The 17159-nt window shown below is 48.6% G+C and overlaps 1 protein-coding gene across 1 annotated transcript in view; it reads left to right on the top strand.

Moving 5' to 3' along the window:
- The first annotated feature begins 4958 nt into the window (after positions 1-4958).
- LOC143502762 (phospholipid-transporting ATPase ABCA1) overlaps positions 4959-17159 on the top strand; it is a 139936-nt gene continuing 127735 nt past the window's right edge. Inside the window, exon 1 of the mRNA XM_076995442.1 lies at positions 4959-5053. The gene's annotated coding sequence lies outside the window, so the exon portion shown is untranslated. The remainder of the gene's footprint in view (positions 5054-17159) is intronic.

Genomic DNA, 17159 nt, shown 5'->3' with positions numbered 1-17159 from the left:
AAGTACAGGGGGAAGAGCTATCAGAGAGGGAGAGAGAGAGGGAGAGAGAGAAAGGGGGAAGGAGAGATGAGGGAGGGGGAGAGAGAGACAGGCAGACTGAAAGAGAGCAGGAGAGAGAATTAGGAAGAGAAAGCAGGTAGGAGTGTGAGAGAGAGGAGAGAAAGAGAGAGAGATTGTGTGCGCTGAGGCACAGTGTCTGCTGGATGTCTAATTGAAGGCAGGCGCGGCGTGTCAGCTGTCTGGCCACCTGCCGACTCTGCTGGTAACAAGCACCTGAGAGCCGTGCTGCTCTTCATCACGGCGAGCGGGGCGTCCGTGTGCAGGGGAGGATGAGGAAGAGCGCAGCAGGCCAGAGTGAGAGCCGCTCCCCAAGGCTTTGACCCCTCGACCCCTTTTTCTTGCTCTGTCTGGCCTCTGGTACTATCTCTCTCTCTGCCCCGATCAAAGTTGTTAGAGCTTTGCTTTTTATATCTGCAGTGTTAGTAAAGTGTGTGTTGTGTGTCGTCTGTGTGTACACGATCTGGACAATGTCCGACAAGGACACTGGGCTACGCAAGAGCTGCTAGTCCACCACATTCCACGTTAATCCAGCCCGGACCAGTTTTCATCTAGTTTAGATGTTTTTCAAATTGTAATTTTTTTTGTTTATCCTATTCCCTGTTAGTTTTAGTTCATTTTGAGAGTGCGTAGTTTAATTTTGTTTTTCTGTAGTTTTTGACACTTTTTTTAATGCAAGATGTGATGAAAAGCGGGCATACAATTAAATTCCAAAATGATTTAGTTTCCTTCCAACAAGGCTTTTGCCTTTTTAGCATGAATAAATACCACAAATGGGATTTACACTCGGTAGTAGCCACCCACGTGACGTCACTGTTTGTGAGAGTCACCGTGGTGTTGGTACCATGGAAACACGAAAGCGCCTAAAAGATGAAAGCGCTTACTGAAACTCGGTTACCTTAACTCGCTATCTACATGTTAGCTAGCCAGATATATGTATTCAATATGTAATATACAATGACGTCAAAAATTTATGGATAGGATACTTCACATCATTGCCATCTCCTGGTTATTTTTTAGTTTTGACCTAAGAATCCAAGTTATTATAAATGTCTTGGATAAAATATGTTTTTTATATGTAATTCTATTTTGTTTTCTACAATAATGTGAAAATAATTGTTTTTATTTATTTTCCTTTTTTAGTTGAGTAAGTTATATTTCGTTTTCATGATTGCTTTCATTAACAATAATAACCCTGGCCTGAACTCAGATTGTGGCTGTTTGGGAACAATAATCCAGCCTGAACACAGACTACAGCTGCTGTGGAACGTTAATCCAGCCTGAACACAGACTACAGCTGCTGTGGAATGTTAATCCAGCCTGAACACAGACTACAGCTTCTGTGGAACGTTAATCCAGCCTGAACACAGACTACAGCTTCTGTGGAACGTTAATCCAGCCTGAACACAGACTACAGCTTCTGTGGAACGTTAATCCAGCCTGAACACAGATTACAGCTGCTGTAGAACGTTAATCCAGCCTGAACACAGACTACAGCTGCTGTGGAATGTTAATCCAGCCTGAACACAGACCAGCCCACAGAGTGTATGTGGGACTTGTGTATACAGTCTGATCCCCATCACTGCTTACAAATGTAAAGAGAACTCATCCCCACTGCCACGCACCCCTAGAGGTCACGACTGGCTGTGAGGTCATGCACCCCTAGAGGTCACGACTGGCCATGAGGTCATGCACCCCTAGAGGTCACGACTGGCCGTGAGGTCTGGAGATCTCACCAGCACTCTGGCATCACCCCAGCAACCCTCTCAGCCTGTCAAGGGCTCTCCGTGCCCACACTGGCCACGCCTCCCTCAGCTCATTGGCTCATCATGCTGGTGATGACGTGAAGGTGGGATTTGCTGGAATCTACAGACAGGGAGAGAGAGACGGCACCAGAACTCAGGAGAGTGACACCTAATGAGAGCTGAGTTTGTATTTACACTAAGACCCAGCTGTGTGAGTTACAGTCTTCATGGAGTTGGGAGCAACATTAATTACGCTTAATGAATGATTATTACATGTCATTACTGTCTCAGTCGCTGTTTTTTAATTAAATGTAGAACATGTAAATGTATTGGACTACTTTCCTGTGTATCACCACAGAGACAAGAAGTCAGTTGTGACCTCTCCCGCTATGGAGAAACTTAATGTCTTTTATTATGTGAATTGGCTGCTCTTCGTGACCTAAGACACTGGTGTTTGTTGCTCGGTGGTGTTGGGATGTTTGGGTGTAGTAGTAGGGTGTTTGTTGGGCTGTTTGGGGTAGTAGTAGGGTGTTGGGCTGTTTGGGGTAGTAGTAGGGTGTTTGTTGGGCTGTTTGGGGTAGTTGTAGGGTGTTTGTTGGGCTGTTTGGGGTAGTAGTAGGGTGTTTGTTGGGCTGTTTGGGGTAGTAGTAGGGTGTTGGGCTGTTTGGGTGTAGTAGTAGGGTGTTTGTTGGGCTGTTTGGGTGTAGTAATAGGGTGTTTGTTGGGCTGTTTGGGTGTAGTAGTAGGGTGTTTTTGGGCTGTTTGGGGTAGTAGTAGGGTGTTTGTTGGGCTGTTTGTGTGTAGTAGTAGGGTGTTGGGCTGTTTGGGGTAGTAGTAGGGTGTTTGGGGTAGTAGTAGGGTGTTGGGCTGTTTGGGTGTAGTAGTAGGGTGTTTGTTGGGCTGTTTGGGGTAGTAGTAGGGTGTTGGGCTGTTTGGGTGTAGTAGTAGGGAGTTTGTTGGGCTGTTTGGAGTAGTAGTAGGGTGTTGGGCTGTTTGGGTGTAGTAGTAGGGTGTTGGGCTGTTTGGGGTAGTAGTAGGGAGTTTGTTGGGCTGTTTGGAGTAGTAGTAGGGTGTTGGGCTGTTTGGGTGTAGTAGTAGGGTGTTGGGCTGTTTGGGGTAGTAGTAGGGAGTTTGTTGGGCTGTTTGGAGTAGTAGTAGGGTGTTGGGCTGTTTGGGTGTAGTAGTAGGGTGTTGGGCTGTTTGGGGTAGTAGTAGGGTGTTTCCTTCCTTGTTAATTTACACCTGGTCAGTGTTGCTGTTAATTCTCTTCAATGGAGTTTCCCGGATTCTAAGTGTGGCCAGGCTGTTAAAATATACAGTCTCACCCAACCACAGATTCACCCAACCACAGTCTCACATGGATTAAAGTCCACCACACAGTTTCAGTCGCACGCAGTTACAGTTGTACGTGGTTACAGTCCTAAATAGCCGTCAAGGGCTAATGATAATGTCCTAAATAGTTACGGACCTACATGATTACAGTCTCACATGGTTACAGTCCCAGGCAGTTACTGTCACACTTGTAGAAAGCTCTCAGGCCAACCAGAGCTCGACTTGACACCATGAGGCAAACATCTGCACATGGGCACTGTTATTTTAATGAGTTAATATGTCACGCATGACTACGAGAATTTCCACAACTCCCTAGATGCTATTTTAATATTATGACTATTAATGTTCTCTTGCTAACAAGAGAGGGACATAATACTGGGAGAGAAAGAGAGAGAGAGAGAGAGAGAGAGAGAGAGAGAGAGAGAGAGAGAGAGAGAGAGAGAGAGAGAGAGAGAGAGAGAGAGAGAGAGAGAATAACAAGTATGAAAGAAACAACAGCAGAGGATGTTTGTATATTTGTTGAATATTAATTAGCTGCTGAAAGGTTTGCTGGTCAGTGTGAGGCCACATGTCTGAGTGGAGCTTTGAGAGGATCTAAAAACCAGCAAGGCCAGGAGCTCTTTGGCACCCCTGGCAGGTCAGCTTCAGTACTGCAGTTATAACAGACAAATGTACACATCGTGAAATGGTCACCATGACTCAGCGTTTTGCCGTACTAACTGTGACTCAGCATGGTTCAGCAGTATGTGTTTGTGTGCACGTGTGCTATTCTCTGCAACTTTGACCTCCTAGCAGTGAAATTCCCTCCCTAAAACCTTTCCTTTCATCTTTAGATCTCTCTAGAGCTCTTTAGATCACAGCAGTGGTAGGAAACAGCTGATGTTTATGACTGCACCAGGTCTGGCCTGAGTCCAGCTGCCTGTATTCTGGGAGATGGAGCTTCTCTGAACAGGGAAGCCCTGTCTGGGTGTGAAGTGCGCTTAGGACCACCTATAATTGCCCTAATGCAGGAGGATGTAATGCACACATGCCATGCAGGAGGTCATAATGGCTCTCAGAGCACTTGAGCTCGTCATCGCCTCTCAGTGGAAACAAATCAAATGTCCATAAGAGGAAGTTTGATGGGGCCTTATTCATTCTCTCTCTCTCTCTCTGATTCTATCTCATGCTCTTTCTCTCTTTTTATTACTCACTTTACCCTCTCGTTATCTCTCTCTCCCTATTTATCTCTTGCTCTTTATCTCTCTTTTACTCCAACACCCTCTCACGTCACCCCCCCCCCCACACACACACACACACACACTCTCCCACACAGACACAAATATTATAGACCCTCATTCCTTCCAGTACACTTTATGGTGCTGCTGTAAAAAGCATCAACAGATGCCCGTGAGCTGAAGGTGGAGCTGGTTATTAACTCTCACTCAGATCTGATTCATCCTCAGCTGTATAACTCTGGCTAAAAGATCACGTTATACACACACACACACACACACACACACACACACACACACACACACACACACACACACACACACACACACACACACACACACACACACACACACACACAGGTGTCTGCTGCCCTGTGTAACATACACCAGTGCACCTGCTGCTGATCTACCTCTCACACACACTCTTACTGTCGCTATAGCAACTCCCTCAGGCGTTATTTACATGTTTTAGTGCCAGGGGAAAAGGTCAGAGAGAGAGAGAGAGAGAGAGAGAGAGAGGAGGGGGTAGAGAAAGATGGGGAGGAGATAACTAGGAGGAAGAGAAAGAAGGAAGTAAATCTAAGATACAGGTGAGATCTCGTTCAGAGTGTTGTGTGTGTGTGTGTGTCTGCTGTTGCTGTTTGGTGGATCCATTCAGGAATGATGTGGCGCTGAGAAGAGAGATTTCAACAGCTCAGGGATCAGGTGAGTAATCCCTCTCACTCTCACACCATCAGCTCAGGGATCAGGTGAGCGATCACTCTCTCACCATAGACATACTGGGATCAGGTGAGTGATCACTCTCTCACCATAGACATACTGGGATCAGGTGAGTGATCACTCTCTCACCATAGCCATACTGAGATCAGGTGAGTGATCACTCTCTCACCATAGCCATACTGAGATCAGGTGAGCGATCACTCTCTCACCATAGCCATACTGAGATCAGGTGAGCGATCACTCTCTCACCATAGCCATACTGAGATCAGGTGAGTGATCACTCTCTCACCATAGACATACTGGGATCAGGTGAGTGATCACTCTCTCACCATAGCCATACAGAGATCAGGTGAGCGATCACTCTCTCACCATAGACATACTGGGATCAGGTGAGCGATCACTCTCTCACTGTAGACATACTGGGATCAGGTGAGCGATCACTCTCTCACCATAGACATACTGGGATCAGGTGAGCGATCAATATCCTAGGCCTTCATTCCCTGTGTGTTCACTGTGCGAACACAGACACACACTTCTGATTCTCTGATGGTGTAATGACAGTAAAGGTGGTGTGTGGTGGTGTAATGACAGTAAAGGTGGTGTGTGGTGGTGTAATGACAGTAAAGGTGGTGTGTGGTGGTGTAATGACAATAAAGGTGGTGTGTGGTGGTGTAATGACAGTAAAGGTGGTGTGTGGTGGTGTAATGACAGTAAAGGTGGTGTGTGGTGGTGTAATGACAATAAAGGTGGTGTGTGGTGGTGTATTGACAGTAAAGGTGGTGTGTGGTCAGCTTATAAGGAGCTTGATTGATGATATCCATCACTGTAATGCAATGCAATTGTGATGTCAAAGTGTCTTATTTGAAGTAGAAGGTGTGTGTGTGTGTGTGTGTGTGTGTGTGTGTGTGTGTGTGTGTGTGTGTGTGTGTGTGTGTGTGTGTGGTAGTGTAATATTACAGCCTTGGAAAGGCAGATTAATTAGCTTAGCATGGATTGATTGGTCAAGTTTTAAGTCATTTGAGTGTGAGTTGCTTCCTGGTCTGATGGTCTGAGGGATCCAGAGTTTGAACTGACTGACTGGAAGATGTTTTCAAGTAAACCACCAAGCCGAGATCTACTTGAGAATATATGTATCAGTATGTCTCCCCTCCTCCTGTGTGTGTGTGTGTGTGTGTGTGTGTGTGTGTGTGTGTGTCTGAGAGAGGGATGTGGAGAGAGAACGTGGACCCTGATCTTTGTGTACTGCAGTGTTACTGTAATGATTTAATCATCTACCTACTGTGGGTTTATAGAACTGGTGGGTTATACATACGTTTACAACCCTTACACAGATAAGAGCCACTGAAGACCTGCCATCACGGCTGCTTCCTGACTCAATTATAGGACTTTATTCTCCGGGTGAATTCTACGCCGGATGGTTAGTTGGTCGTCTCACCATCATATATATGTCCTTGTTTTCCATAACTCCACATACCCCAAGAGCTGATGGAGTTTATCAACCACGGTGCCCTTTACATGTAAATATAAATGTAAATGATGTTAATGTCTGGGTGTGTGTCCTGAGACTGAAGGCTGTGCTGACAGACAGGTGTTAGACAGGTGTTAGACAGGTGTTTGACAGGTGTTTGACAGGTGACAGGTGACAGACAGGTGTTAGACAGGTGACATATGACAGACAGGTGTTAGACAGGTGACATATGACAGACAGGTGTTAGACAGGTGTTAGACAGACGACAGACAGGTGACATATGACAGACAGGTGTTAAACAGGTGTTACACAGGTGACACACAGGTGTTAGACAGATGAGACACAGGTGTTAGACAGATGACAGATAGGTGTCGTTGTTTTCTGCTTAGTAAATCCTAAGTTACCCTTCTGTTTGCCCTTTAACCTTTCACCTAAAGCACTCACACTCATGAAATGACCAGCATGTGTGTGTGTGTGTGTGTGTGTGTGTGTGCACATGCGAGAGAGAAAGGGGAGAGAGAGAAGGAAATAAATGTTCTTGTGGAGATTGAATTGTAGAGTTGCGGTCAGAGCTCCGAATCTGATGCTGCAGATTGTGATTTATAAATAGGAAATGACCCTCTGCATATTTGATATGTGGTTCCTGTGTCAGCCATGTGCTGTGTGTGTGTGGATGTTGATGTGTGTGTATGTGTGTGAGTGTGTGTGTGTGTGTGTGTGTGTGTGTGTGTGTGTGTGTGTGTGTGTGTGTGTGCTGCACGCTGCTGGACGCCTGCTGAAATATTTAAAGTCACTAGAGACAATTACTGGGCTGGGTGGAGTAGCGGCGTGTGGAGTCTGTGGTGCGGAGCGGCAGAGTGCTTCATATCTGCTCCACCACTCACAGATGGAGGCACAGGCAACTCACGCCTGTTTTAGACTTGTGACTAAACGCCTGTGAAAAGTGTTCAGTGCCATGTTGCAAATCTTTGTCCACTACTGCTTTTCCATCTCCGCTCTCTCGCTTCCGATCTGTCTCCTCTCCCCCTCTTTATCTCTCTCCATCTCCTCTCTCTCTCCCCCTCCTTGTTTCTTTCTCTATCTCTATCTTCCTTTCTCTCTCTCCCTCTCTCTTTGTCTATCACCCTCTTTCTCTCTCTCCTTTTCTCTCCTATTTCTCTGGTTCATCTCTCCCCTCTTTTTCTAGTGTAATGTCTTTATGGTCATCTTCTTCTTTGTTGTTCCTGCTCTTCTACACTGCTGTCTGTTGCTCCTATTATAGTGTTCCTGGTCTTCACCAAACATCCACTGCTGTCATCCGAGTGCTCTAACAAAGGAGGTACCGGCCCGGAGAAAGCGCCAGCGTTTGCAGAAATTAAATTCTTTCCCCTTTACCTCAATGCTAGCTGCTTCTGCTGTCTTTACTGCGCCGGTGAAGTTTAAAGCCGCTTTGTAGGTAAAACCCTGTGTGCAGCGTACGGCACGTCTGTTGGTGTGTGCTGTGTGTGTTTGTGATCCTCTCTGTCCAGTACCAGGAGGGCTGGTGTTGGCTGGTGGTTTTGGGTGACAGAGTCTCTCTTCCCCTGACACAGACACCGACACGAGGAAACACAGCTACATCCCTGCTGTCCGCACCCCAACACCCCACATACAACGGCCACAGTTGATCATAATCTGTCCTCAGTGACTGATGGGCAAGGGACCGGCTGGCAGTAAAGGGAGAAAAGTTGTAACCGTAACACCTGGGTTGTAACCGTAACACCTGGGTTGTAACCGTAACACCTGGGTTGTAACCGTAACACCTGGGTTGTAGCTGACGCCCCCAACAGGTGTATTTAAGCACGTATAAGGTGTGGGGTGGTGGATGTCTGAAGTAAGTCTTGCTAGTTCACCTGTCTGGAGTCTTGTCATTAAATTTGAAGGTGAGATAATCATGAAAACATCATGAAAACACTGCAAAAATGGGGTGTTGTCCTGTGTGTGTCCTGGTCTTAAAGGTACATACCCACAGATATAACCAGGCATTTTCCTAACAGTAATTTCTTTGATGAAACTCATTGAGACTTTTAAGAAACCAGCTATCAAAGATGAACCCTAACTGGACAGACTTGAACTTCTGGACGTGAAGCCCGTGGAGATGGTGCAGATACTCGGCCAGTGTGGAGAACACACACTCCGTCCTATGGTCAGGCTCTGGTGCTTAAACAACACACACACTTCACCACTGCTTCGGTATTCAGCTGTCCTCCACCGGCCATCTGGGGGCTGTACCACCGCGTTTACACACTGATGCTGAGATTCATTGGTGTGTGTGTGTGTGTGTGTGTGTGTGTGTGAGAGAGAGAGAGAGAAGGAGAACAATGCAGTTGCGTGTAGGTGTGTAGGAGTGTTGATGTGATTCAGAGACCTGCCTTTCCCTCAAGAACCAATTAAAGTCCAGAGAGCAGGCTGGTCTCTCTTCCAGGTGTACACGATGGTACAAGACGCCTGGTATCCTGCTGCAAAACACATATGTGAGCACACATACACACGCACGCACACACACACATACACGCAGACACACACACACATACACACATGCACGCACACACATAGACACACATACACACACACACACACACACAGTCTTATGCTCTTTGAAAACAACTCAGAGAAGAGCATTAAACACCTTGACTGTCTCCAGTGAAAGAGAGACAATGTCATTTAGTCATTAAAGTACCGTTGATAATTAGTGAATGTGTTTCTCCTTTAGGAGTTACTCTGTGTGTGTGTGTGTGTGTGTGTGTGTGTGTGTGTGTGTGTGTGTGTGTGTGTGTGTGTGTGTGTGTGTGTGTGTGTGTGTTTGGGGGGTGTGAGTGTGTGTGTGTGTGTGAGGGGGTGTGTTTGAAGGGTGATTTCGGATATACCTGCATGCACATATTTGTATCACTTGTTTCTAACTATGTGGCTAAGAAGTGTTGATCTTAAATGGGACATGATAGTAGGCAGCATGTATGTACATGTATATGCAGTATGATGTAATGTCATGGCAACAGTATATATGTACATATACAGTATGATATATTGTCATGGTGATAGTATTGCGCTGTGTGATGACCTCATCCTATCCTCCAACAGGTCAACACAAATAAAAAATGCTTCATTTGAAAATCTTTTTTCAATTTTTTTTCAAATATTGTTTGAGCTGTTTTCTCCAGATAATAATAAGAATATTCCTTCACCACATACCACTAATTGACCATCTACTGTGGATACAATTCTTGAATAGTGGAAGATGGAAACAGGAGTTTATCAGATACACGAGTCTGAGCAGAGTGTGTGTAGATGTGGAATAGTGAGATGGTGTGTGAGTGGAGTGTGTGTAGATGTGGAATAGTGAGATGGTGTGTGAGCAGAGCGTGTGTAGATGTGCAATAGTGAGATGGTGTGTGAGCGGAGTATGTGTAGATGTGGAATAGTGAGATGGTGTGTGAGCAGAGTGTGTAGAAGTGGAATAGTGAGATGGTGTGTGAGCAGAGTGTGTAGAAGTGGAATAGTGAGATGGTGTGAGCACAGTGTGTGTAGATGTGGAATAGTGAGATGGTGTGTGAGTGCAGTGTGTGTAGATGTGGAATAGTGAGATGGTGTGAGCAGAGCGTGTGTAGAAGTGGAATAGTGAGATGGTGTGTGAGTGGAGTGTGTGTAGATGTGGAATAGTGAGATGGTGTGAAAGCGGAGTATGTGTAGATGTGGAATAGTGAAATGGTGTGTGAGCAGAGCGTGTGTAGAAGTGGAATAGTGAGATGGTGTGTGAGCAGAGTGTGTGTAGATGTGGAATAGTGAGATGGTGTGTAAGTGGAGTGTGTGTAGATGTGGAATAGTGAGATGGTGTGTAAGTGGAGTGTGTGTAGATGTGGAATAGTGAGATGGTGTGTGAGTGGAGTGTGTGTAGATGTGGAATAGTGAGATGGTGTGTAAGTGGAGTGTGTGTAGATGTGGAATAGTGAGATGGTGTGTGAGTGGAGTGTGTGTAGATGGGGAATAGTGAGATGGTGTGAAAGCAGAGTGTGTGTAGATGTGTAATAGTGAGATGGTGTGAAAGCAGAGTGTGTGTAGATGTGCAATAGTGAGATGGTGTGTGAGCGGAGTATGTGTAGATGTGGAATAGTGAGATGGTGTGTGAGCAGAGTGTGTAGAAGTGGAATAGTGAGATGGTGTGTGAGCAGAGTGTGTAGAAGTGGAATAGTGAGATGGTGTGAGCACAGTGTGTGTAGATGTGGAATAGTGAGATGGTGTGTGAGTGCAGTGTGTGTAGATGTGGAATAGTGAGATGGTGTGAGCAGAGCGTGTGTAGAAGTGGAATAGTGAGATGGTGTGTGAGCAGAGTGTGTGTAGATGTGGAATAGTGAGATGGTGTGTAAGTGGAGTGTGTGTAGATGTGGAATAGTGAGATGGTGTGTGAGTGGAGTGTGTGTAGATGTGGAATAGTGAGATGGTGTGTAAGTGGAGTGTGTGTAGATGTGGAATAGTGAGATGGTGTGTGAGTGGAGTGTGTGTAGATGGGGAATAGTGAGATGGTGTGAAAGCAGAGTGTGTGTAGATGTGTAATAGTGAGATGGTGTGAAAGCAGAGTGTGTGTAGATGTGGAATAGTGAGATGGTGTGAGCAGAGTGTGTGTAGATGTGGAATAGTGAGATGGTGTGAGCACAGTGTGTGTAGATGTGGAATAGTGAGATGGTGTGTGAGCAGAGTGTGTGTAGATGTGGAATAGTGAGATGGTGTGTGAGTGGAGTGTGTGTAGATGTGGAATAGTGAGATGGTGTGTGAGTGGAGTGTGTGTAGATGTGTAATAGTGAGATGGTGTATGAGCAGAGTGTGTGTAGATGTGGAATAGTGAGATGGTGTGTGAGTGGAGTGTGTGTAGATGTGTAATAGTGAGATGGTGTGTGAGTGGAGTGTGTGTAGATGTTTAATAGTGAGATGGTGTATGAGCAGAGTGTGTGTAGATGTGGAATAGTGAGATGGTGTGTGAGTGGAGTGTGTGTAGATGTGGAATAGTGAGATGGTGTGTGAGTGGAGTGTGTGTAGATGTGGAATAGTGAGATGGTGTGTGAGTGGAGTGTGTGTAGATGTGTAATAGTGAGATGGTGTGAGAGCAGAGTGTGTGTAGATGTGTAATAGTGAGATGGTGTATGAGCAGAGTGTGTGTAGATGTGGAATAGTGAGATGGTGTGTGAGTGGAGTGTGTGTAGATGTGTAATAGTGAGATGGTGTGAGCAGAATGTGTGTAGATGTGGAATAGTGAGATGTTGTGTGTTTTGTTTCAAGCCTTATAAATACCAGGAAAGGTTAATTAAATGAGGGTAATAAAACCAGCTCTAAGACCTCCTACTATTGCTAAGTTGGGTTGTACTGGAAATCTAAAAAAGGATTAATCTCTGATATTCTCCCAGTCCTCCATGAACCCGCTCATTAAGATGTTTCTGTCATTTCTCTGAGGACAAATTACTTTTCTTGGTAGAAACAGACTAATAACAGAAGAGGTTATAGAAGGTGGTTGGTCACAGGGTTCAAATGCTGAGCGAATGGAAAGATCTGGAAAACTCACCTACTTGTTTTCATTGTGGTGCGTGATAGGAACCAGAGCAACTCCCCAGTCACTGCACACATTCCCTCATAGGACGTAACCCCTGGAGGTTTAATCAGTGAGAACCAACATTAGCTAATTGTGCCCTTCAGAGATGGGCAGTTGTCACCAATTAGTAGTGGGTTAGAGAGAGACTGAGAGAACAGAGGGACTGTGTTGGGGGTAATTACCTACTCCCTCTTTACCGCCCTCTGTTGGCTATTGGCAGAGTCTCCCACTTCCCCTCAGACACAGCATGGATGGGATTGTTGGTTATTGTCTGTCTGAGTCTCCGGGCATCTGGTCAGGGGGTTGGTGGCTGTCAGACCATCCCATTCTGTAAATAATATAAACATACGCATGGAGACAAGCAAACACACACCAGCCGTTCTTAACAGCTCCTGCCTCAAGCAAGAACTCACCAGTGCTGCCCTATCTCTCTCTCTCTCTCTCTCTTTCTTTCTCTCTCTCTCCCTCCCTCCCTCTCTCTTTCTCCTCCTCCCTCTCTCTCCCTCTCCCTCCCTCCCTCCCTCTCTCTCTCTCTCTCTCTCTCTCTCTCTCTCTTTCTTTCTCTCTTTCTTCCCCTCCCTCTCTCTCTTTCTCTCTCTCCCCCTCCCTCACTCTCCCTCTCTCTCTCTCTCTCTCTCTCTCTCCCTCTCTCTTTCCCTTGGAAACTCTCTTTCCCTATCTCTGTCTTTATTCTATCACTTTCTCTCTCTCTATCTGTCTTTCTCACACAAATGAGCTTCGTGCTCCTGTTTTTCATGTTGCCTGTGTGCATGCGTGTGCGTGTGTGTGTGTGCCAGCGTGTGTGCACAGAGAGATTAGCTGGGAAGCATAATTAGTGGGCCTATTATGGTGACAAGAGGTAAATGACACAAGTTTCTAATGCTGGAACAATCCAATCAGAGGCTAGACGTGATGACCTCCCCTGTTACTCAGGGAGAATAGAGAGCCTTAAATGTCAATACCTCCACATCCAGACGAGTCCTTCCCCGACGCTCTCGCTGAGACACATGGTGGTTTCACCTTCGTCAGATGGCCCACTGTCTCTAACCATCATTATTCTCTCCTAGAGCGCAGAAATACCAACCCAGGAAGAAAGAAAGTGAAATAAGAAATCAATATTGCTTTTGGAGCTGGTTTGGTGTCTGTGGTCTGTTGACTGTGGTGTTTACGGTGTTGACGGTGTTGACGGTGTTGACTGTGTTGACTGTGTTGACGGTGTTGACGGTGTTGACTGTGTGGACAGTGTTGATGGTGTTGACTGTGTGGACAGTGTTGACTGTGTGGACAGTGTTGATGGTGTAGACACTGTGCACAGTGTTAACTGTGTGGACAGTGTTGACTGTGTGGACTGTGTACAGGGACTGGTGTGCTGTGTCTCACTGCTTGGAAGAATACTGACAAAGTCGGTTCATCACCTCCATCACCACCACCTGCTGTATTTGTGAGGGTGGAGGTCACCACCTTCATCACCACCTTCTACTGTATTTGTGAGGGTGGAGGTCACCACCTTCATCACCAACTTCTACTGTATTTGTGAGGGTGGAGGTCATCACCCTCCATCACCACCTTCTGCTGTATTTGTGAGGGTGGAGGTCATCACCTTCATCACCACCTTCTACTGTATTTGTGAGGGTGGAGGTCACCACCTTCATCACCACCTTCTGCTGTATTTGTGAGGGTGGAGGTCACCACCTTCATCACCACCTTCTGCTGTATTTGTGAGGGTGGAGGTCATCACCCTCCATCACCACCTTCTGCTGTATTTGTGAGGGTGGAGGTCATCACCTTCATCACCACCTTCTACTGCTGCTGTATTTGTGAGGGTGGAGGTCATCACCCTCCATCACCACCTTCTACTGTATTTGTGAGGGTGGAGGTCACCACCTTCATCGCCACCTTCTGCTGTATTTGTGAGGGTGAAGGTCATCACCCTCCATCACCACCTGCTGTATTTGTGAGGGTGGAGGTCACCACCTCCATCACCTCCTGCTGTATTTGTGAGGGTGGAGGTCACCACCTCCATCACCACCTGCTGTATTTGTGAGGGTGGAGGTCATCACCTCCATCACCACCTTCTGCTGTATTTGTGAGGGTGAAGGTCATCACCCTCCATCACCACCTGCTGTATTTGTGAGGGTGGAGGTCACCACCTCCATCACCTCCTGCTGTATTTGTGTGTCACATATGACCGTGTCCCCCTCCGTTAGCTGTCACTCCAAACCCCTCGTGTCTGTGTTCCGTATCTGTTCATCCCGCCCCGCTCGTTTGTCTCGTAATTCCCTTGTTTATTGCCACGCCCCTGTATCATTGTCTACACCTGCTCGTAGTTAGTTTCCATGTATTTAAGCCCCTGAGTCTCCCTTGTCCTTTGTCCGGTATTTTGAATTTATTTGTGATCGTGTCTATCCCACTGCTGTTCTCTGTGCCTGACCATTTTCGTGTTTCTCCTGTTTCCCGTGCCCCCTGTCTTGTGATGCCTGTCTTTGCCTGTTTTACGGACTGCCCTCCTGTGATTGACCCTGCCTGGCTAAGCGACGACGAATATGGTATTCCCTTCAATAAATCTCGCTCTTCTCAGCGATTGTGTCCGTCTCCTCGCTCCGTGGCGCAAGCCACGTTACATAATACCGGACCAACCAAGGACACAGCGAGAGAGCGAGACTCTGGTGAGTTCGAACACTGTAATGAGATGTTGGCTGGATTAATCCGGTTCGACTCTCCGGTATTGCAGTACGAACGAACCAGAGACAGGAAATCCCCTTGCGCTGTGGGTACAGGGGAGTCTCGTCGCTGCAAGAACAAAGCGAAGACACTTCCCACGTCTAGCTTTAGCGACGAGCTCCCTGGTAAGCGCTATGTGTCTGCCCGACTCCAGCCTGTAGCGCGAGAGTCGGGCAGACGAAATGAATGTGCAGACGAGCGTTGGCTTGGCTCTCGGTTGGCTTTCAAAAGTCATTGTGAGCTCCCGATACCTCCGACGAGGCGGAGTCACCAGGAAAGCCACCGAGAAGCAGTTGTGTCTGTATGTTCTTCCAGGCGCAGACCGGACCGGGGAAGGAGGAAGACCACGCCCCCAGTACAGAGCCCTGCCGCCACAGCGCATGAGGTCGTCATCTTGCCGGAAGAGGACCTCCCTCCGCTACTCCCGGAAGCTAACCCCCGAGGGCTCCCCAAGAATTTTTTGGGGGGTCGTACTAGCCACTCAACCCAGGAGTGGCCGGCTGGTACCCGGGATGACGTCAGAGCGGCAGACACGCCCCCCGAGGACGTCAGAACGGCGGACACGCCCCCCGAGGACGTCAGTGCGGCGACTCCGCCCCCCGAGGACGTCAGTGCGGCGACTCCGCCCCCCGAGGACGTCAGTGCGGCGACTCCGCCCCCCGAGGACGTCATGTCACCTCTGCGGCCTGTTCCCGCGATCCTGAGGAGGTCACCCACGCCAGTTCCCGTTCCCGCTGCCCGTCGGCAGTCCACGCCAGTTCCCGTTCCCGCTGCCCGTAGGCAGTCCACGCCGGCTGCTGTCCCCGCGACCCTGGAGAGGTCGCCCGCGCCGGCTGCTGTCCCCGCGACCCTGGAGAGGTCGCCCGCGCCGGCTGCTGTTCCCGCTGCCCGCCAGCGGACTCCGCCTGTTCCCGCTGCCCGCCAGCGGACTCCGCCTGTTCCCGCTGCCCGCCAGCGGACTCCGCCTGTTCCCGCTGCCCGCCAGCGGACCCCGCCTGTTCCCGCTGCCCGCCAGCGGACCCCGCCTGTTCCCGCTGCCCGCCAGCGGACCCCGCCTGTTCCCGCTGCCCGCCAGCGGACCCCGCCTGTTCCCGCTGCCCGCCAGCGGACCCCGCCTGTCCCCCTTGAGACTGTGCTGCCCCCTGTTGGGCATGGACTTTGTGTTCCCCCTGCTCCGCCCTGTGCCTCCTATGTTCCGTTGCCCGTGTTCCCCTTGCTCCCTGGTCCCATCCCTGGTTTTGTTTTGGTCCCTGTCCCCGTGGTTGTGTCTGTCAAGGTCTGTGTTCCTGTTCCCGTGTCGGTTTCCCGTGGTGTCCTCTCTGTCCCTGTCCCCATGTCTGTTCCCCAAGTTGTTACCCACCTTGTGCCAGTACCTGTCTCCGTTGTTCATGGTGTCTTTGCCTCTGTGTTTGCCTCCGCCCTGTCCCCTGGCCCCGCTCCCGTGTCTGTCCCCAGTCCTGTCTCGTCTGGCCCTGCCCCTATTCCTGGCCCTGTCGGGTCTCATTGTGTCCCCTGTCCTGCCCAGTCCCTACCCGGCTCCTGGCCAGTCTCTGCTCCCCTGTCTCCAGTCCCTGCCATGCCCCAGGTCCCTCGTCCTGTTTTGTCCTGGTCTGTTCCTCCGGTCTGTCCTGTGTCCCGTGGTCCCCTGCCCTGTCTTCCCTTGCGTGCCCCGGAGTGGCACGCCTTGAGGGGGAGTACTGTCACATATGACCGTGTCCCCCTCCGTTAGCTGTCACTCCAAACCCCTCGTGTCTGTGTTCCGTATCTGTTCATCCCGCCCCGCTCGTTTGTCTCGTAATTCCCTTGTTTATTGCCACGCCCCTGTATCATTGTCTACACCTGCTCGTAGTTAGATTCCATGTATTTAAGCCCTGAGTCTCCCTTGTCCTTTGTCCGGTATTTTGAATTTATTTGTGATCGTGTCTATCCCACTGCTGTTCTCTGTGCCTGACCATTTTCGTGTTTCTCCTGTTTCCCGTGCCCCCTGTCTTGTGATGCCTGTCTTTGCCTGTTTTACGGACTGCCCTCCTGTGATTGACCCTGCCTGGCTAAGCGACGACGAATATGGTATTCCCTTCAATAAATCTCGCTCTTCTCAGCGATTGTGTCCGTCTCCTCGCTCCGTGGCGCAAGCCACGTTACATTGTGAGGGTGGAGGTCACCACCTCCATCACCACCTGCTGTATTTGTGAGGGCGGAGGTCATCACCCTCCATCACCACCTGCTGTATTTGTGAGGGTGAAGGTCATCACCCTCCATCACCACCTGCTGTATTTGTGAGGGCGGAGGTCATCACCCTCCATCACCAT

The sequence above is a fragment of the Brachyhypopomus gauderio genome, unplaced genomic scaffold (assembly GCF_052324685.1).
Source record: "Brachyhypopomus gauderio isolate BG-103 unplaced genomic scaffold, BGAUD_0.2 sc207, whole genome shotgun sequence".
In the NCBI taxonomy this organism is placed as follows: Eukaryota; Metazoa; Chordata; class Actinopteri; order Gymnotiformes; family Hypopomidae; genus Brachyhypopomus; species Brachyhypopomus gauderio.
This window is presented reverse-complemented; position numbering and strand designations above follow the sequence as displayed.